This window comes from Manis javanica, chromosome 13 (assembly GCF_040802235.1).
Source record: "Manis javanica isolate MJ-LG chromosome 13, MJ_LKY, whole genome shotgun sequence".
NCBI classification, from domain to species: Eukaryota; Metazoa; Chordata; class Mammalia; order Pholidota; family Manidae; genus Manis; species Manis javanica.
The window spans coordinates 45,255,158-45,278,509 of NC_133168.1; the positions used below are offsets into that span (position 1 = coordinate 45,255,158).

The window sequence follows — 23,352 nt, forward strand, 5'->3', positions numbered from 1 at the left end:
ACTGGAATTTAATTCTGCTTGAGCTTCAGGCTTCGGCTGCCAACCATGGAAGGAAGAGGGTACAGTGACCTGCCCTCTGTGCATTTCTTTTAGTGAATTGCAAGGAAGAGTTCGCTCAAAGAGGAGGGCAATGATTGTGCCTCACAGGCCTGGTATCCCAGAAACTAACAAATAGTGGGCATTTATTTATATAACTAAATATGTATTGAGTTAGTGAAAAGAAGAGTTGGAATTAATATTTCAAGTCTCTAATAACTGAATTATTTATTTTGCTCCATTTATATATTCCAGAAAAGCGTAATTTATTTATTCCCTGGCCCTTGCCCACTTTTCAGTTTTATTTTTCCACAGTAAAGTTGAAGTACTTTTCCTCACTGAAGTTTTACGCCAGCAGAGTAATTTATTTCTTGAAGAGGGAACAAAACAGAATAAGCAAAACAAAGCAAGGCTAAGAGGTTTAGCAAAACAAGCCCTGGTTAAACTTTCTTCCTCAGCTCCTTATTTGAAAGCTCGTTGTTCCTTTCCTTGGAAAGCTTATGAGTGCAATAGACCTGGTTTACTTCACTGATGGTGAGTGTGTTTTTCCAGCAGTACTCAATCTTCTGTTTCTGCCAGTGTTTTGCACAATCTGGAATGCCCTTTGATCCAGAGTCTGGTTGTTGTAGGCCTATTCATCTTTCAGAAACCCTGGCTGTTCAGGTGCCAACTTTTCTGTGAAGCCTTACTTCACCCTCCAGCCACTGCTTATATGCTCTCAAAATACTTCTGCATGTCTTACATGCACTGAACTGGTTCCTTATATGTCTGTTTGCCTTGCTTGACTGTATGGACGAAGTCTTAGAGCCCCTGTGTCTGATTATTTCATGTTGAGTCCCTTTCCTGTAATAGTGTTTAATAATCTTGGCTGAAGCAAACTGAATAGGATTCCACAGTGTAGTTCCTCTGTGTTTTATGGCTAATCTATGCCTGTGTCTAGACTGAAAGTGTGTAGTGTGCCCAACTGAAAATGCAAAGGGAAATTTAGACAGAATGGAATGTTACACAAACAGTAACTTGGCTAAGATGGTTGAGATTATCCACACGCCTGTAAAAGACTATGATTTCTCTTTCATGCTTTATCCACAAACGTATTTAAAACCAGAGGCATGTCTGCTGCTCATTGTGGTAGTTTCTATGACATCACTGTCAAGCAGAGATTGGTGCCATCCATGTGCAAAGCCCTGTGGTGGGATTCAGACACTCTCAAAATATGGGCCCTGCTCCAATGAAGTCACTGAGAGCAGATGTGTACACAAGATCAATACAAAGTGGCATAAAATGAAATGTAAACAATAACAATAGTGGGTAATATTTAATGTTAAATGCTGTATATGAATACAGTGGGTTTAGAAGCTCAAGGGAGGTAGTTATTGTGGACTGGGGTCCTCTACAGGGCAGTTTGATTTCCTTAGGGTAGGCTTTTTCCTCAGAGAAGTTACATAGTATCTGAAGGTTGTCTGCAGGATTTATGATTGTATATTCTTGACCTACTTCCAATGTATTTCTCAGAACTTTCAGTAAAGAATTTAACTTCGTTTCAGTTCAGTAAAGGATTTTACTTTTTTTAAAATGATAACAACAAAAAGATGAGTCACACAAGCCAGGCTTGCTTCCACCTCAGGGCTTTTGCATTTGTTTCTTTGTGCCTGGAATATCCTACTCCATGTCCTCCCGTTTGCTTGCTTACCCCTCCCACTTCTCTGTTGTCTACCAAACGACCTCACTGACCATCCTTTTTAAAGTTGAGTCTCACCCCACTCTCCCAGTCTCCTTTCCCACATTTTATTTTCTCCGTGGTACTCTTGTATACCTAGGTTATTAATTTCCACGAAGACAAAAGTTTGCATATGATTTGTTCATGGTGTATCATTAGCACCTAGCACGTTGTCTGACATAAAACAGATGCTCAACTAACAGTTACTGAATTTATGAAGAACTAAGTGACAAAGAGAGGATGCAATTATCCCCAACAATCACAGCTGAAAAGTAATACTCTACTTGGGCTCTAAATTCCACTCTGAGCTTCTTGATATTTAGCACAAAAATTTAATACAAACAGAAGTAATAGATTTGCTGAGTTTGTTGTTTAACTTAGAAATAAAGAGTTTTTAGACAAACTTTTAGCTTATATGAAAATGACATTTTCTTTCAGTTGGATAGAAATATAGACTTGTGGTTGTAATATTTCTGATCTGCGTTCATTCTAAGGTCCTTTCCACTCAAAGGGTCTGCGTGTCCATGCCACTTACCCTCTCTGTGCCTTAATTGTCTCATCTATGAAAAAAGAATGGCAGACATGATCTGTAATGATCCACCAGTGATGAACTAAAATTCAGACTGCAGATGTTTTGTTGCCTTACTAAACCAGATCACAAGGGCACAGTAGTAGTTTCTTTCTCATTTAATAAGCTTTCTTACATTTGACAGAAACACATATGTCAAGCCTGAACTTGCAGGGCTCTTAAGACCTTTGAAATAAAATGTTGTATTTGAAATAAAAAGTCACCAGTGACTTTTCTCCATTTTTTGAGTTTGTGTCAAATAGTGCATTATTTAACATCTTCAAGGAAATGAAGCAGAGTCCCTGTTAAGCATTTTATACAAACATTAAAAATGCATACTCAGTGTGAGTTGGAATATTGCCTGGTTCGATTAATATTCTCCTAAAAGGAGACACTGAGTTCTTTGAAAGAAGATATGAACATGGAAAATGGGAACTTGGATTTTCAGGTGAGCCTTATTTCCTTTAGTGCCAGGTACTGAATATGTGGCAGAGGTTGATGGATAGATGTCATTATTTCCGTGTAGACATAGCAGTTTAGGTGGTGATTAAATAACTTCATACTATGGTTAAAAAATAGTAGTTTTATTTTTCAAAATATAATTCTTTTCCAGTTACCGCAGTGACAGGGGCTGCAGGCAACTCTTTGTGGAATGACTTTTAAGTACAATAGATACCATTCAGTTTCCGATCGCCACATTGAAGGGCAGAACTTAAAATTGATAAATTACAATCTTTGGCACTGCATAGGTGTTGACTTAGAGTCCTTAGAGCACCATGATAGAGGTAGTGGGAGTCATGCCGGTTATATCGCCTGGGTACCTACATCTTTGGTATGTAATTCTGGGAGAGCACTGCCCCATGACATAGGTATGCGTGAAGACCAGAGCCGAAGCACACAGCCCCAGGGATGTCTGCAGTTTCCTGCAGGTCACCCAGCCATTGTAAGTGTCGACCTTCTCAGCTGACTTGGCCTTCACCACAGTTTCCTAGAGGAAAGATTGTTGCCTTCTTTGTTTCAAAGAATGGTGGTCCACTCACTTCAGAAATCCTCCACAGATGTATTTTCTTTATGATTTTGGTTTCAGACAGTATAATCTGTAGAAATATGAAGTATTACTACTTAATACTTCAGGTAAGAAAGGAGAGAACTGGGTCTACTAAGGGCTTTCTAAAGGTCACAGCTGTTGTGGCTTTCCTTACTCTGCTTCACAGTGCTCATAATTTGCAGATGAATTTGAGTTGGAATGTATACACCTGTCAAATGAGTATTAATAGAGACAGGCAACACATTTCTTCTACAGATTGTGTACAAAACAGCTGCTAGGTGGTAATGTCCTAAAATGACTGTCTACTGTAGTCACCCTAGAATAAGTGACCTAGGGGTGAAAGCTTATGTATCCTATTATTAAACTCTGAGTCATGCAGGCCTTTATGGGTAAAAGTATAACCTACTTTGCTTTCTTTAAACTTTAAAGCAACCTGTATATTTTGGGGAACTATCATTCAGTGTGGAGTTTGAATGGTGCCATCTTCACACAGGTGAATTTACAGATCCTGTCATGCCAGGTGTGATTTTTTTAGCCCTGGAAATGTGAAGAATGAAACTGAAATCTGTTAAATCACTCTACACATTTGAAAAGTGAGAATTGAGGCCTATGTAAGCTTATTTTGTACACAGAATTTGCATATATGTTGCATGGTCACATGTACTGGGAGGGTATGACATTTGTTTTCATACTTTCCTGACTCATGCCCTTACTTTCCTCTTCTGTCACTCTAATAATTGCTTTTTCTTTCACTTTTCAAAATCTGATTTTAACTGCAATTGATTTCTGCAGAGGAATCCCCTGTCAAGGACTGAGCTCTTGGCCAGCAGGACCTGGTGTGGTGCTTGCCTGGATGCTTCCCTGCCCGACTTTTCCCCCTGTCAGGAGGTGGGGTGTTAAAGAGCAACCCTTCACCATGGTACACCACCTAAGAGATCTCAGATGACTTGACTAGTACTAGTACTGCTTACCCAAGGCTTCAGCTGAGACCTTGACAGTGGTGATTTTTCTTTTCTCCTAGAGCAGAGCTCAGCTTTTATACTTGAAGGCTATTTCTTACTCCTGATGTGAGAGACAGAAAAAGAACATTAGAACTTGAGTGCCCATCTTTTTGTGAAGCATTTGTGATGGGTGGTATAGATGGATACCTGAGCGGTAATTTCTTATGATTAACTTATTCATTTATTAGTATGCCATTTGTGCATTTAATGAACTTTTATTAAGTACTTGTATGCCCATTGCCATGAGATATCTATCAATGTATTAAATTCTCTCAGTGAGCCATTTTAGAAACTTGTTGGAAGTATTTCATCCCCTCCTTTATCTGGTGGCATAAATAAGCTTTCCTTTAAGTTGCCCAACAGCTGTGGGTCTCTTTTTCTCTTCTGCTTCCTTTCTGGGAGGATTGCATTAAACCAGATCTGGAATACCACCTAGCCTTTTAGTAAGCACATTGTAATTGCTCTTATTATGCTTAACCCAAAGTAATATATCCATTTTTTTTATCAGTACACATATTTCTCAGAGCTCTTTCTAATTGTTGGAAATATAGTATTAGTAAATATCTTGCTTCTTTCAAAGTATTTATTACCTTAATTTCAAAAGAAAACATAATTTTACTAAGTTCATTTTGAATAATTTATGACAATATGGCAAATCTTTAAAGTTGCAATACTTTTTGAAAAAATTATTTTGTTGAAATTCACTTTGTCAGAAGGGTGTTATATGATAAACTCAATGAACCTTTCTAAATCAGGTTCTGGCTTAAAATAAAAATTCATCATCTATAGGAAAATAATTCCTAGAATATATCATTCTCTTTCAGCCTTATCAGTATTATTTGCCCCATCAATTTTGAGGTAATTATATTTGAGTTTCTAAGTTTCCACAAATAAGAACAACCATTTATTATACATATTGTATGATTTAATTTTTTTAAATAGCTCTTACATACCAGGCACTGTTTTAGGAGTTGGAAATACAGAGAACTCAAACAGATAAAAGTCCCTGGTTACGTGGAGTTTATATAGTAGGCTGGGATAGACAAACACTTAAAAAGTAAATTATTTAGTACATTAGGAGATAAGAGCTATGAAGAAACAGAAAAGAAAAGTGTGATAAGAAATACTGGCAAGGGGGTTGCTCTTCATATATTCAAACTTTGTGGGAGTTTTTAGGGAGAGTTTGTTTTACAGGGTGACTTTTAAGTAAAGGTCTTGATGGCAGTGAGGGATGAGAACCCAAGGATATCCAAGGGAGTGGCACATCTGAAGTTGCAGGGACAGGACCCTGCTTGAGGGTGACAGGACCAAGAATGGCAAGGTGATCCGTGGGGCTGAAGCATAGGGAATGAGCTAGGGAGCTGTAAGAAGAAAACAGGAGTGGGCAAGTTGTTTGGATGGGACTGTACAACCAAAGAGAATTTGCATTTCCTCTGAGTGAGATGGGAAGCAATAAGATGGTTTGATCTAACCAGATGATATGATTTAGCCTTTAAAAGAGATTACTCTGGAGATACACTGTAGGATCAGGAATGGAAGTGTAAAGACATCAAGCTTAGAAGACTACACCAGTAATCTATAGGAGAGAGGATGTAGTTCAGACTAAGATGATAGAGGCAAATATGATTTGAACTGGTTGAATTTTGAAAATATTGTGAAGACAGAGCTGGCAGAATTTGCTGATGATTGGGTGTGGGACGAGAGAGAAAGGATGACTCAGGTTTGGAGACCAAGCAATTAGAAGAATGGTGTTGCTGTTTAATATGAAGGAATACTGTAGGAGGACTAGGTTTGGGGGAAATTAGGAGCTCGTGCTGTTTGAAAAGCCATTTAGACATTCATGGAGGGATGTTGAGTAGGCAGTTGGCGTCTGGCATTTAGAAGAGATCTGAATAGAAGATATGGATTTGAATGTTTGGGCATATAGATGATATTTAAAACCATGAGACTAGATGAGGTCCCTGGGGAAGTGATAGTAGATAGCGAAGGAGGATGGAGGAGTGAGTCTGGGCCCACAGGTGTTTAAAACTATTGGTCCTGGGATGTATGAAGGAACCAGCAAGGCATCTCAAAGGGTGTGGGCCGGTTACACAAGAAGAGAACCAAGGCAGAGTGGTTACCCAGAAGGCAAATCCGGTGTTTTACAAGGGACATCATCATCTTTGTCTAGTGCTTCTCATAGTTTCAGCAGGATGGGGATTGGAATTGACCTTCAGATTTCCCAACAAGGATTTGTAACCATGAACAGTGCTGTTTTCCTCGACATGCATGGGGCTGGCTTTCTGATTAGAGTAGATTTGAGAAAACAGGAATAGCTCCACGTCTGTACTGTAGGTAGTGGAATAGTATATAAGGAAACTCAAGGCAGGAGATTAAATTACCTGCCTCAAATCACACAGCCAAGAAATGGCAAAGGTGGGATTATATTCAGGTCCACTTGGGTCTAAAACCCATGGCCTACCACTAAAGGTAATAGCTAATAATTAAGAGAGACAGAGTACTCAAGGAACAAAAAGAAGTATGTTTCTGCATTTAATGCTCTGCATTTAATATTTATGAGCTAAAAGTATTTATTTTTCCATTAAGTTTATATCTGTGTTGTACAAAATTACAAGTTTTTCCTGTCCAAGAAGGAAAGGAAAATACATGTTTTGAGAAAGTGGAAGGCTCTTGTCCAGATCCAGAGAAAGGTTTCTACCAAACTCAGCCTCATCTTCATTTAGAAACATTAAGAGGAATTGAGTTTAGAAACTCTGAGGCTTGACTTACTGCCAAGTTTTAGTGGCAGCATACTCTTCTGTTTTCTTCCTAACTCTCTGGCCATGCCTTTTGTTTCCATTTGAGCTTTCTCTTATCTTACCATCCCTTAATGCTGGTGTCTGTATGGTTCTATTAGGAGAGGACCCTCTTTCTGCTCCTCTCTCACTTTGTATATTATTGGTGGGACCATCTCATGCACTACCACTGTGTCAAGTAATACCTCTGTGCTCTTGCCTTCCACATCTTTATCTTGAGCCCAGGCCACCTTTCTCTCCTTCAGTACCATATAGCTGTCTCTCCCATGGACATTTCTGCTTGACTGTTCCACCCAGAGCCACTTTAAACTTCTCAAAATTAAATCCCCTCCTCTTCCTTCCCACACCACTAATGCCTCACTGCTCCTCTGGGGTCTTTTTCCCATCTGTTGTAACCAGGTCAGACACTTGGGGGTCATTGTGTTCTTCCTCTTCCTCACCTTCCATATATAATTAATCACCAAATCCTTTCAATTTTGTCTCCTAAAAATATTTCTATATTCTTCTCTACTTTTCTCCATTTTTACTGGCATTTCCCTTTCTTAGGCCTCCACACTTCTCTCCTGGATTCCAGCCACAGCTTCCTACTTCATCCCAGGACCATTTCCAATCTCTTCTCCATACCACAGCTGAAGGGTTCTTTATAAGATGCCGGGCTGGACTTAGCACTCCCCTTCCTAGGCTTTCAATGTCTGCCTCTTGCTTTTAGAATAGACTCTAAGCATAGTTCTCATGTGCCTGAGTGATCCGACTCCTGTTTATCACTCCTGATTTCTTTCTCACCATATACCTGCCTAAGCCTACAACCATATTAAACTTCTTTTTGTTCCTTGAGTACTACGTCTTTCTTAATTATGAGCCTTTACGTTTAGTGGTAGGAGGTTCTGTCAAAGGGGAATCCACTGTCCCCCCTTATTCCCTCTGCTCTGTTTGCCTCTTTCACACTTACTCTTTCAGTCAGGGCAGCAGGCTTCTCACATGGAGGCGGGCTTCCCAGAGCCAGCTGTTCCTTAGGTAGTCCTTCCTCTGAGAATTTTTCTTGACCCCCTCTCCCCCAATATCTGAACTGAGCAGCCATCCAATATTCTTTGACAACCCTCTTTCCTCATGGTGAGATTCTTCTAATTTCACTGTATTAAATTGCCTGTTTCCTGCTCTCTACTCCCATTAGACTGTAAAGCTTGATGCATCTTTTTTGTTGATTAGTTTCTTAGCTCTTAGCATGTTGTAGGCATGGAATGAGTATTTGTGGAGTGGACTAATTAATTTTGTCCATAAATAAATAATACACTGGAGGCTGGTGTTGTCAATATGTAAAGTATTAGAATCGATAGCTAAAATGATATTTTGAAATGAAAACCTCAACAGTTCATTGCCTTGCTTAAAATCCTGTAAGACGTTGCCGTAGCTTTATATGAAATTCCCAGTTCATGACACTGCTGGTGAGGTATGACCTCTGCTCTCCTCTTCAGTCCCTTTCCCTTCACTACAGCTGTCTTCTCTCTGGCCATTGTATGCTTCCTCTGGTTAATTTCTCCTCATCCTTCAGATCTCAGCCTCCCTTAAGTCGCCAGACTGGATCAGTCCTGCTGTTAATGATGTTGGAGTCCTTTATCATCTGCCACCATTGTATTTTTATCTCCTTCTTTAATTATATGTTTATGTCATGATTTGATGTTTGATTCATTGTCTTCCTCTCCCCACTATTCTTTGAGCTGCATTTCTTTATTTTTTAGTTTAAGGAATTTTTATTACTGATATTGATATTGCTTATCTTTTAATTCTGGCATTTCTGTTTGAATCTTTTTTTTCTTTTTTTTTTGGTATCATTAACATAAAATCACATGGGCAATACCGTGGCCACCAAACTCCCCCCACCACCAAGTCCCCACCACACACCCCACCATAGTCACCATCCATCAGTGCAGCAAGAGGCCAAAGAGCCACCACCCATCCTGTCTGCACCACACTGCCCTCCCTGTGCCCCCCACCATGCCATGTGTACCAATCATAATGCCCCTTATTCTCCTTCTCTCTCCCTTCCCACCCACCCTCCCCAATCCCTTTTCCTTTGGTAACTGTTAGTCCATTCTTTGGTTTTGTGAGTTTGCTGTGGTTTTGTTCCTTCAGTTTTTGCTTTGTTTGTATGCTCCACAGACGATGGAAATCATTTGGTACTTGTCTTTCTCTGCCTGGCTTATTTCACTAAGCATAATATCCTCCCGCTCCAACCATGTTGCAAATGGTAGGATTTGCATTCTCTTATGGCTGAATAATATTCCTTTGTGTATATGTACCACATCTTCTTTATTCATTCATCTACTGATGGACACTTAGGTTGCTTCCATATCTTGGCTATTGTAAATAGTGTTGCAATAAACATAGGGGTGCATAGGTCTTTTTGAAACTGGGATCCTACATTCTTAGGGTAAATGCCTATGAGTGGAATTCCTGGGTCAAATGGTATTTCTATTTTTAGTTTTTTGAGGAACCTCCATACTGCGTTCCACAATGGTTGAACTAGTTTACATTCCCACCAACAGTGTAGGAGGGTTCCCCTTTCTCTGCATCCTCGCCAGCATTTGTTGTTCCTAGTCTTTTCTTTGTTGGCCATCCTAATTGGTATGAGGTGCTATCTCACTGTGGTTTTAATTTGCATTTTCCTGATAATTAGCGATGTGGAGCATCTTTCATGTGCCTGTTGGCCATCTGAATTTCTTCTTTGGAGAAGTGTCTGTTCATATCCTCTGCCCATTTTTCAATCGGGTTATTTGCTTTTTGGGTGTTGAGGTGTGTGAGTTCTTTATGTATTTTGAATGTTAACCCCTTGTCAGATATGTCATTTACAAATATACTCTCCCATACTGTAGGATGCCTTTTTGTTCTGCTGATGGTGTCCTTTGCTGTACAGAAGCTTTTTAGCATGATGTAGTCCCAATGTGTTCATTTTTTATTTTGTTTCTCTTTCCCAAGGAGATGCATTCAGGAAAAAGTTGCTCATCTTTATATTCAAGAGATTTTTGCCTATGTTTTCGTCTAAGAGTTTTATGTTTTCCTGACTTACATTCAGGTCTTTGATCCATTTTGAGTTTACTTTTATGTGTGGGGTTAGACAATAATCTAGTTTCATTCTCTTGCATGTAGCTGTCCAGTTTTGCCAACACCAGTTGTTGAAGAGGCTGTCATTTCCCCATTGTATATCCATGGCTCCTTTATCATATATGAATTGACCATTTATGTTTGGGTTTATATCTGGGCTCTTTAGTCTGTTCCATTGGTCTATGTGTCTGCTCTTGTACCAGTAACAGGTTGTCTTGATTACTGTGGCTTTGTAGTAGAGCTTGAAGTTGGGATGTGTATTCCCCCCCCCCCCACTTTATTCTTCCTTCTTAGGATTGCTTTTGCTATTTGGGGTCTTCTGTGGTTCCATATGAATTTTAGAACTATTTGCTCCTATTCATTGAAGAATGCTGTTTGGTATTTTGATAGGGATTACATTGAATCTGTAGGTTGCTTTAGGCAGGGTGACTTTTTGACAATATTAATTCTTCCTATCCATTAGCATGGGATGTGTGTTTCCATTTATTGGTATCTTCTTTAATTTCTTTCATGAGTTTCTTGTAGTTTTCAGAGTATACGTCTTTCACTTCCTTGGTTAGGTTTATTCCTAGGTATTTTTGAGCTGTTTTTATAACCAGCACTTAGCACGGAGCCAAGAATAACGTAAATACTCAGTAAGTATTTGTTAGAAAACTGAGTGAATGAGTGAAATTAAATTACAGTAAGTTTAGGTTTGTGGAAAAAATTAAGTAAATATTTGAACCTGAATTTTTGATATCTTATTCCACAATATATTTAAATTTTGAGTGCAGTTGAATGCTGTAGCCTGAGTCTTTATCCTTGCATCCCATCTATCACTGAAGTGCTTCTTTAATTATAAAACCTATTCTGGTTGCTATGCCTCCTGCTTAACACATTCTTCCAGAACCTAGGGGCTTAAGATAACCATCTTATTTTGATCATGACACGTGGGTCAGGAATTTGGGGAGGGCTCAGCTGGTCAGTTCACACTTGGGATTTCTCACGTGGCTGTAGTCAGATGTCAGCTCACTCACTCCCCTGGCAGCTGAGGCTGGCCGTTGTCAGGGAGCTCAGCTGTGCTGTCTGCAGGAGTGCCTACACCGGGCCTTGCCAGCATAGCCTCAGGACCGCAGGCTTCTTAACTGGAGGCTGGCTTCCCCCAGAGCCAGAGAGTCTCAGGGAGCCAGCTAGAAGCCACCTAATTTTTTTTTCTGTGCTAGCTTTGGAAGTCATTCAGCATCACTTGGGCAAAGCAGTCACAAGCCTGACCAGATTCAAGGGGAAGGAACTTAGACCCCAACTTTTTTTGTGCAAGTGTCAAAGAATTTGAGGCCGTATTTCTAAACCATACTGCTTTAGACAGAAATCAATAATGTTAAATATAGGTAGTAAGCCTTTTGATCTGAATTTTAATCTGTTTTTAAAAAATATTTCATGGCTTATCAATCATTTAAGTACATTTTTCCAACTTATATCATTATATTGATTAATATATTTCACTGTTGTGTTTCTACATGCTTTGTCTTTTAATAATTTAATAATAAAGTTGACTTAGTCTTAAAGTTTACAAAAAAGCCATTCTCTTTTAAAATGAAATATTTTAGATAATTCCATTGAAACTGCAGTATCTCAAGATCAAGGTCAACTGCTAATTATTCTGATTATTAACACCACTTAAAAGTATTCTATATAATTTCCTTTCCATTACATCAAAATTTTACCTTCAATAGTGATTAAAATATTGTTTGTAAAAGTTGAGTATCTTTCTGAATAAAAAGAGTTAATATAACAGATACTTCTGTAGTCCAAGCATGTTCTATACAAAAATAATATAATATCTAATGACACCTTAAAATTAACAACCCTAAATTAATCTTTGTTAAATTGGTCCGCCATTGGATTTTTATTGGTTATGGTATTGCAGTTTGTTTGGGTCATTTTATTATTTGATTAGTGTCATCTCAAATAGGTAACCATTTAAATTTCCAGAAGTATGTGTATTTTTCTCAGAAATCTCTTCCTGGTGGAGGACCTGTGTTCCCTCAAACAGAGGAGGATTATTGCTTTTACAATGTGCCTTTTCCCTCCTGGTTCAGATAACTAAATTCTAGGCTTATTCATTCATGTGAATGACTAATCCCTTTTTAAATCTTCCTAAGCTATTTACCTCAATAATATCCTCTACTGTAAGATTCAGAGGCTAATTATAGACTACCTAGCAAATTACTTCCCTTTTTATGTTGGTTCTTGCCTTATTTCCTCTCGTGATTATTGGCCATACTCAGTGTTCCTAAAGCTCATTAGCTCAGAGTTGTATGTGGCAAGTTAAATCCCCACACCCTTTTCCCCTGGTTGCTTACAGTTTTGAACAGCAGGGTAAACAAAACAGTTGCTTATAGTATTTCACCAGCATTTTGTTTCCTTTGATAATGCTATTTTTCCCAGTGTTCACAGTTTAGTGTATTAGTTTATGTCTAATTAGAGCTGTTGGATCAAATCAGAAGAAACTTTGATATGGCCTGATCTTGGTGGACCTCTTTTATGTGAACATATGACCTATATAGGGAAAGTGGGTTTCTTTACATAGTTCTGTAGAGAGTAGAGTTTTTAAAATTTTCTTCTCAGAGATGCCATTGATGGGATATAACAAGTGCAATGAAGAGTTCTCATTTAATCTTATTTTTAACTAGTTTTACTCTTAAATGTTTTTTTTCCTTGTGTTACCATATTCCTCTTCATGATTGTTTGTGAAAGGAACACTTTGAAAATAATAGCCTCCTAAAAATAAATATTCTGTGTGTCTGCTCTGTTGGTGCTTTATGTTAAAATTATGTGTGTGTATGTATGTATCAAGGACTCAAGATTATTTGTCTATCACAAGACTATTATTTGCTGATCTTAGTTTGTAATCATCTAAATATAGTAATTTATAGGTACATTTGTGTTTCGGGTGTAGTTTTAATCAGCAACAAAAATACCAAAAATTAATATCCATTAGGTTTACCTTTTCTTGTTTTTACTTTTTAATATGTCACTTTTTGGGTCATTGAGCCATCACTCTTAAGATGAAGGGTAGCTTAGAAGAAATGCTTGGAAAGGAAATACTTGAAAGAATAGTAATTTTTTCCCCAATACTTTTGCTTTTGTGTTTTCATTATTATTATTATTATTTTCAGTTTTTAGGATTTCTGAAAAATAATTTTTGAGATATGCTTTCCTTTTTAAAATCACTATCTTGACTATAGACTTGAAAAACTTGGAAACAGAATTTTTTCCTGCTTGAAAATCATCCAAATAAATTGTTTCAGAGTTTATTTTCTGATTAGTTGCAAGAAGAGTTGATTGGCATTAGGGAAGATGTGATTCTACTAACCGAGTTTCAGCAACAATCATTGAATAATTGGTAAATAAGACACAAAAATAAGCACCCTTGACCCTTGAACAATCCAGGGGTTAGTTCAGTTGTGACACCTAGCCAGTTGAAAATCCCATATAACTTCTGACTCCCCAAAAATTTAACTACTGATAGCCTACTGTTGATCAGAAGCCTTACTGATAAGACAGAGTCACTTAACATGTATTTTGTATGCTATATGTTTTACTATATCTTTACAATAAACTAGAGAAAAGAAAGTGTTATTAAGAAAATTATAAGGAAAATACATTGCAGTACTGTAGTTTTTATTGAAATAAATCTGCATACAAGTGGACCCTGCAATTCACACCCATGTTGTTCACCAGTCAGCTATATAATAATTTAGTAAGCACTGACAACAATATACTTTTTTGCTTCTCTGTATCTATATGAAGTGTTTCAGTAATGACAGTCATTAAAATAGTGTATCAAAATAAATTGCACGTAGACCTTAGAGGGCCAATATCACTAAATGCTGAACCAAGATTTTTAAAAATAAGGAAGCCAGTTCTAAAACATTGTTTTTAAAATTGAAAACGTTTTATTAGTGAAAGTAAGATATTTTGTATCATTAATTAATAAAATTAAATTTAAATTAAGATGCTAAAAAAAAGCACTGGAACTTTTGGATTGTTTCATTAAAATGTCCCTTTGGCAAATTATAATCTAGAGGAGTTGGACAGGGCCTTGTTGTTTTGTTCAGGGTGCTAATGAGGCCATGGTCAAGCAGGCTGGCTCCTTGCAGGCTGGCTAACGACATGCTGATCTATGGCCATAAACTACCCTGAACCCTGCATAGTCATATACCTAGGTGACTGCCTCTGATAATACGACTGTAGGTGAGACAAGATGGAAAAAATACTATTAACCTAATCACCACTTCTGGAAAAACAAATTGAAGCATATGTTCCAAAAGATTATTAGTGAATTGAAGAGATTTTTTATGTAGTCTTTTCCACTGGTCAAGACTTTGTTTCACTGTGGGCAAGTTATAGAAGATCTGTTCTCTAGTATTCAGTTGGTTTAAAGGAATCAAAGGGAATGGTTTTTTTTGCAGCCCTCTGCGTTCAAGAGGCCCCAAGTTGTACAACTTCAATATCAGCTACAGACTTTATTTTTCAAGCAGCATAGGATTAATCTCTGTTCAACTTGATTCTCTGTCATATTACATCTGTCTGGGATTGATTTGCTTGTTGGTTTGTTTGATTGGTTTTAATTGTTTCATTCCAGAGGCACCAGGTAAAAAGTCCCTAACCAAAACACACAAAAATCTTTTGAATAGGTGTCCATAATTGTTATTTTACTGATCATCATAATCAGTTTAGCAGAGAAATTGAGCTACCTATTTTTTTTTTTTGCAATTTTCTGTTTTTAGTCTTTCCTCAATTTATTCTCAACTGTTTATTTTCATCATTATTTAAAACAAACAGGAACTTTCACCTTCCCCTACCCACAGATAACAAAGGTCTTTCTGGTTGACTTTCAGTTCTTAGAGGAAGTTATTAGAATTCTTTGATAATTCTACTTAGTTCTTGTTCTTTGTAAAATTTGTTTTGATGACTGTCCTTTGTTCCCTCAGTTAATTCCTATCTAATTACTGGCTTCATCTCTCCTTTCTAACTCCTGTTTCCTAACTGTGCTCACCTTTGGTGTCACCACTACTTCCTCGACCTTAATGGGAAAGTCGCTGCGGTCATGACTTAACTGCACAAAGGCCATTTTGATTGTGGCTGTCCTTTGCTGTTTTAGTAAGAGTACATTGATAAAGTAACTACTTAAAGATTTGCCTTGTTAATTTTTAGATTTTATTTTATGCAGAGTAACTAAGCCCTCCACCCCCATACTTTCATTTGTTTATTTCATGGAGTCCTGAAGTGTTTTCTCTAATTATACTGTGTTATTGATCATAAAACCAGAAGCAATTCATTTGAAGTAATAAAATGTCATGTGATTTTTTTAAAATTTATGAGACAACCTCAAGTATTTATCTTTTTAATAATAAATTTGTTCTGTTTTCAGGTTGCCTAGATTTTAGAAGAACTTTAAGTCCTATATATTTGTATCATGACACGTTTTACAATTATCTATATAACATCACTGGATAAAAGTAATTTAAGGATCAGTAGGCTTCACTAAATTTAAAATATTTCAAGTTAGGTAGTGTGAACAGTTGCAGACCCTGGGTAGTTTCTAGAAATATTTTAATAAGTATAAAACAATTAAGAAAAATTAATTTAAAAATTGGACTTTATGTTTAGAACATTCTGTAAGTTCATAATAACTTATTTCAATTCTTTGCAAGGATTTAACTTTTTTCCTGCTATATTAATCTTCCCCTCAAGAATCAACTCATTTCAGAGTGAATTCAGTGTTTTTTTCTCTGTAAATGTGAATGGGATTTAATTTTTGGATCTCAACACTAACTTTTTCCTGAGAAGTACCTATTGTATTGAAAAATAAGAACTAGTTCATAAGGTAATACAAGATAATTTTCAATATTTATTTCACTTTATAGATACTTTGGTATTTTCTATAGCAAAAATGTAGTTGATACCTCATGGGAAAATTCCGTAGTCTAAACCTCACCACTGTCTGCCAAAAAAACTATTCCTGGGTTGCATTCTGTATAAGTAACACATTTTATGTAATAGTTTCTAACCATTGTTATCTTGTAGAGTATTTATCATTAATAATATGTTTCACATATGATGCTATAATAGGTACTACTTGGAAAAAAATTAAACAATTGCTGTACCTACACTCCAAAGGCTTTAGAAAATTCTTATGTGATATGAAACAATTGTTACCCAAGTCATCTTGGGTACCAACCTCACTGATAAATTTATAAGGAAAAAAATGTCAAAAGTTGATGATGTTATGGATATGAAAATAATTTACTCAGTTTTGGTGAGAAGAATGGAAGTGTATTTTCATTAAGCAAGTTCTTTGCATAAGATTGAAGAACTATAAAGGGAATTATTTATTTCTTTGGCTAGCAGGTTTGTTATCTGATGAGAAAACGGAAGAAGCATATGTAACTGTCATAGCAGAAAGGCTCCTTTTTAGGATGCTTCCTTTCAAAGGTAAAGAAGAGCTTTCTATATATTTCCTGTTAATCTTTCAGCCTCCACCCTCTCCCAAATATGGGTTCTTAGCTTGGTAGTTTTATCAGTTCATGGATTATCTTCAGAAGAGTTGTGAATGCCCTGAATTAATCAATGACTCCACTGATACAAGAACTTCTTTTACTTGCTCATTCAAAACAATTTTCCAACATCTATCCCTTCTCCCTCCAATTTCATGGATTGACAAACATTTTCAGTAGAGGACAAGATAGTATTTTGGGTTTTTGCAGGCCAAAAGGCAAAAGTAAAGCATTATTACAAAAAAACACACAAATTTCCACATATTTTTATTGACAAAATTGAAAATATAATAATAATAGAATATTTTTATTTTTAATACAATCTAATAAGCAAAATGTAATTCTTTCTTTTGGGAGAACATTTTGCCTAATTGGGCTAAAAGTTAGGGTTCCCTATCATCAATATTAATTGCAAATATTAATTGTAAATCAGTGCTGATCTGTTTGGAGATTTTACATATTTCATCTTTGAAACATCTTTTCACACAGATATCAGCCCACTAGCATATGTATATCATTACATTATTTGGAAGTCCTTTATGTGATTGTTAGATTTTTCTCTAATATTTGCCTCTTAAGGTGTCATTACATTTCAAATTAATTTCACCTCAAGGGTAGGTGGAAGCTCCTCAACTGCAGTTAAGTGGATTTTTAAAAACATCTTTATTGAAATGTATTTCACATATCATATAATACACCTATTTAACGTGTATGATTAAAAGTTATTTAGTATATTCACAAGGTTGTGAAATCATTACCTCTAATTTTAGAACCTTTTAGTTCCCTAGAGAAACCCTATACCATTAATTAGCAGTACTCTCACTGTTCTGCCATTAGCATACCCATACTCTCTGCCACTACCGCCCCCTGATCCTAAGAAACCACTAATCTACTTTCTGTCTGTACAGATATGCTTATTCTGGACATTTCATATAAATAGAATCATATAATATCTTGTCTTTTGTGGCTGACTTAAATAGATTTTGAAATATGGAAATTTCCATTGCACTGCGTCAAGTTCCAAAAAATGCTATTGGATTTGTAGTTTGAGCTCAGAAAGCATATCTGCTCTGAATTTGTGTCAGAATAGAGATCTTGTTTCTTGTTTTGTTTAGACAGTGTGAGAAGTTTATAAGGCACTGTGACATTATTTGTGACTCATATGTTGTCAGAATGATTTTACTACAGTGTAACTTCTGCATATATATATATACTATAGTTCCTATGATTTTAAGTCCAATTCATTTAATAAATATTATGGAGTTTTCAGCCAAAGCTAATTTCTAAAGACAGTTGAAGATAGTTCTTCACATTCAGAAAAATTTCAACCTGACCTGAGCACAAAAAACTGCAATTAAACTTAATGACTGCTAACCCATCAGACTGTTGTGTGGTATGACAAGTCAGGATATTCAGCTTCCACTCATGACAAAATTCAGAGTTATGGTTAAGACCATGAAAGTGACTAAATTTCACTGGTGACACTTCCTATTCAATAACGTGATAGATTTGAATATTTTTCATTAAGTTCCTGATGATGAATAACACAGTGTGTAATCATAGCCTTGAAACACTTAAAATTTTCACTAGCTTTGTAAATTTCTCAAACTAAGCCTTTTTCCAATCTACACTTTTTACGATCATCCATTATAACATATCTTAATAGATTCCACTTCAGGTTGTACCAAATTTGCATTTCATGAACTTCTTTGAAAAATCCTTACATTTAGTTATTCCATGCAGACTATTTATAGAGGGTAATTTTTCTATCACTTCAAGCTCAGCATAGACTTCTTAAATAAAATAGCAACAATTAAACAGTATCTGCGCATCTATTGACACATAAAAAGTCAAGGAAAATGACTTGAAATAATTTGTTTTGTTTTTATTTTTACTTAGATATTTTTTATTGAAGTAAAATTGACATAAAATTTCATACCAGTTTCAGGTATACATCACAGTGATTCAATATTTTTATACATTACGAAATGATTCCCATGATAAATTTAGTTACCGTCTGTAGCCATACAAGATTATTATGATTGACTATATTCCCTGTGCTGTACATTATATCTGCATGATTTATTTATTTTGTAATTAGAAGTTTGTACCTCTTAATCCCCTTCACCTATTTTGTCACCCTCTAAAACCTCCCTTTTCTGGTAACCAACAGTTTGTTTCCTGCATTTATGAGTCTTTTTCTTTTTTGTTTTGTTTGTTCATTTGTTTTGTTCTTTAGATTCTGTGTATAAGTGAAATCACATGGTATGTATTTGTCTTTGTCTGACTTATTTCACTTAGCATAATACCCTCTAGTTCCAACCATGTTCTAGCAAGTGACAAGATTTCATTCATTTTATGTCTGAGTAATATTCCATTTTTGTGTGTGTGTCGTCTTCTTTATCCATTAACCTATCTATGGACATTTACGTTGCTTCCATATCTGGCTATTGCAAATCATGCTGCAACAAACATAGGGGTGCATACATCTTTTAGATCAATGTTTTCTTTTCTCAATTTGCTGGATCATGTGGTAATTGTATTTTGAATTTTTTGAGGAAACTCCATATTGTTTTCCATTATGGCTGCACCAATTTACATTCCCACCGACAGTGTGTAAGGGTTCCCTTTTCGCCACCTCCTTACCAACACTTATTATTTTTTGCCTCATTTGATACTAGCCACTCTGACTGGTGTGAAGTGATATTGTAGTTTTCATTTGCATTTTCCTGATTAGTGATATTGAGCAACTTATGTGCCTGTTGGCCAACTGAATGTCCTTGTAAAAATGTCTATTCAAGTCCTCTGTCCATTTCTAGATGGATTTTTTGGGGGGGTTTGATATTAAATTCTGTCATTCTTTATATATTATGGATATTAACCCCTTATCAGATGTATGATTCACAAGTATCTCTCTATAGTTTGAAATCCTGGAGTCTGATACTTAGAGCTTTTTTTACTTTCTTAAGATTGGTTTTGCTATTCTGGGTCTTTTGTCATTCCATACAAATTTTAGGATTATTTGCTCTAGTTCTGTGAAAAATGTAATTGGTGTTTTGATAGGAATTACATTGAATCTGTAGATTGCTTTGGGTGGTATGGATATTTTAAAATATTAATTCTTCCAATCCATGAGAATGGAATGTTTTTCCATTTCCTTATGGCATCTTCAGTTTCTTTCATCAAGGTCTGTGGTTTTCAGAGTGCAGGTCTTTCACCTCCTTGATTAAATTTATTTCTCCATATTTTATTCTGTTTGATGTGATTACAAATGGGATTGTTTTCTTAATTTCTCTTTCTGATAGCTTGTTATTAGTGTATAGAAATACAACCAGTTTCTGTAAGTTAATTGTTTCCTGCAACTTCACTAAATTCATCTCTTAGGTCTAATAGTTTTTTGACAGAATTTCTAGGGTTTTCTAAATATAGTATGGTATCATCTGTAAATAATTACAGTTTTACTTTTTCCTTTCCAGTTTGGATGTCTTTTACTTATTTTCACTACTTAATTGCTCTGGCTAAGACTTCCAATACTACATCAAACAAAACTGGAAAGAGTCAGCATCCCTGTCTTATTCCTAATCTTAGAGTATGATGTTAGCTGTAGGTTTGTCATATATGGCCTTTGTGATGAGATATGTTCCTTTTCTACCTATTTTGTTCAGAGTTTTTATCTTATAAATGCATATTAAATTTTGTCAAATGCTTTTTCTACATCTATTGAGATAACCATACAACTTTATCCTTCATTCTGTTAATGTGGTGTATCGGCTTGACTGATTTGTGGATATCAAACCGTCTTGCATCTCTGGAATAAATCCCCCTAGATTTTGGGTTATGATCCTTTTAATATATTGTTGAATTTGTTTGCTAATATTTTCTTAGGATTTTTACATTTATGTTCATCAGGGATATTGGCTTGTAATGTGTATGTGTGTGTGTGTGTGGTCTTTGGTTTTGGTATAAGAGTAATGCTGGCTTCATAAAATGAATTTGGAAACATTCTTTCCTCTTCAATTTTTTGGAGTAATTTGAGAAGGATATCTACTAACTGGTTTTTAAATCTTTGTTGGCATTCACTTGTGAAGCAATCTGGTACCATACTTTTGATTTTGGTGAGTTAAAATTACTGATTTAATTTCGTTGCTTGTAATTGGTCTATTCATATTTTTTACTTCATGATTCAGTCATGGAAAGTGGTGTCTTCTAGAAATTTATCCTTTTTTTTTTCTAGGCTAGTTTGAGTTGACTTTTTTTATTGATTTTCCTTCCAATTTCCTCAATTTTTTTTGAGCAGTGTTCTTGCCAAAGACTAACAGTCTTAAAGTTTATTTTCCCTAGAAACATACCTTTTGCAGCTATAATATAACATAAGCTTCATTAACTTATGACTGGTAAACAGCTTTCTTTGCTTGTCTAACAAATATGCTATATGAGAACTTAACTTTGGTTGTAGCCTCCTTTAAGTTTTACATTTTGCAAAAAAAATTCTGCTGTGATAGGGTATTCTGTTTTAAATTTTCTGATTTTTCTGGCCAATGCTTTTCTATGAGGAATATTTTGATGAGTGTTTTGGCTGGTAATGTTGACATATATTGTGTTCTTTGAACATTGTTATGGTGTTATTAAAACAAACAAAATGCTTTGCCATCTAATTCAATAACAGAATAGTCTACATACACTCCACACTGTGCCTCCAAAGAATGACATTTGAAGTCCTTTATATCCTCTTTTGACCTATGCATTGGTAATAAAAAAAGCGTCATTATAGTAATATGTACAGCACTTCAAATGATGTCAGTTTATCAGTCTATCACTGTGATTCATTGTGTACTGAGCAATAGTGGGAATCAATTAAAATATCACAATGATCTCTTATTACATCTCAATTCTGCTGTTGTTGAACAAAAGTGGCCATAGACAGTGCATAAATGATAAGCATGGCTGTGTTCTAGTAAAGCTTTATTTGGAGACATTGAAATTTGAATTCAGTGTACTTTCATACATCATGAAATATTATTATTATTTTGGTTTTTCTCAACCATTTAGAAATAATAGAAATCACTCTCAGCTTGTGGGCTATACAAAACAATTAACAGGCCACATTTGAACTATGGACCAAATAGTTTGCTGAACTCTGTCCTATAGTGTTGATTTTCCCTTTATTGGCTGTTTCTCATCAATATACAAACCAGCTATTATTGCTCTTTTCTTTAAAAAAAAAAAAATAACAGCAAAATAAAGACAAATATAAACTTGCATGGCCACATTTTCTCTTGCAGCTAGTGTTCCTTTTCTCTGCTTTTCTTCAGTTGTTTCTAAAAGTTCTCTATACTCCCTATCTCTTATTGCCTTTCTTACATTGTCTGTTGAACACATTTTAATCAAGCATTGCATCTACCTCTCCACTGACACTGCTTTACTAAAGGTCACCAGTGACATTCATATTGCTTAATCTAATGGTTATTTTTGCTCTTACATTACTTGATTTCTCAACAGTTTTTGACATAATTGATCACTCCTTCCCTTTGAAACACTTTATTGTCTTTGCTTCATAGTCCCTTGGTTTGCTTCCTTGCACACTGGAGATATATATATAGTGTGTGTGTGTATGTGTGATTCTTTGTTATCTTCCCCTTTTGAGTTACTTTTTAACTTTTGATTTAACTCTAAACAGTCTTGATCCTCTTCTGTGTTTATGCTCAGTGCAGTTGCCATCTTATCCAATTTCTGGCAAATATTCTCTATATGCCATTGATTTTCTAATTTATATCAAGCTGAGGCTGTTCCATTGAACTCCAAACTAGTTTATCTATCTGTGTAATACATCTCCACTTGATGTGTAATAGGCATCTCAAATTTAGTATGTCAAAAATTCCTCTTTGTACAGATTTTCCTCTAAACCTGCTCTACCCTATTTTCCCCATCTCAGTTGATGGCTATACCATTTTTTCTGAGGCTTATACAAAAACTTCTGAATCAACTTTGACTATTTTCTTTCTGTCATGCCGCATTTGTACATTTCATGCACTATTATTGGCTCTACGTTTAAAATAGAGCCCAGAATCCAGCCACTTCTCATCATTCCCACTGCTATCACTGGGAACCAAGCCACTACCATTTCTGACCAGGAATCTGGCAGTACGATCTTAACTATTTCCCCTGCTTCTGCCCTGGTACCTGTACAATGGAATCAAAAGTGAAGCAGGAGGGATCATTTAGAAATGTAAGATCTGACATGTTACTCCTTTACAATGGCTCCTTAGAGTAAGGAGTGAAGACCTCAGCGGCCTGAAGGCCCCAGACGATCTATGGCCCTCTGCTCCTGGCTGTTTCCTTCCTGACCTCTCTGATTCCATCTCCCATTACTCCCACCATGGCTCACTCAGATCCAGCTTGCTGGGACACTTTGTTGAACATCATCCATATCAAGCGCTTACTCACATTAGGACCTTTGCAGTAGCTATTTACTTTCTATGGGTACATTCTTACCGTATTTATATGGCTAACTCCTATCTGAATCCAGTCCTTGCTCAAAGTCAGCTT

At 36.0% G+C, this 23,352-nt stretch overlaps 1 protein-coding gene across 4 annotated transcripts in view; it reads left to right on the forward strand.

The window, feature by feature from the left end:
- RNF217 (ring finger protein 217) overlaps window positions 1–23,352 on the forward strand; it is a 156,261-nt gene that overhangs the window by 1,212 nt on the left and 131,697 nt on the right. The gene's annotated exons all lie outside the window — the stretch shown is intronic.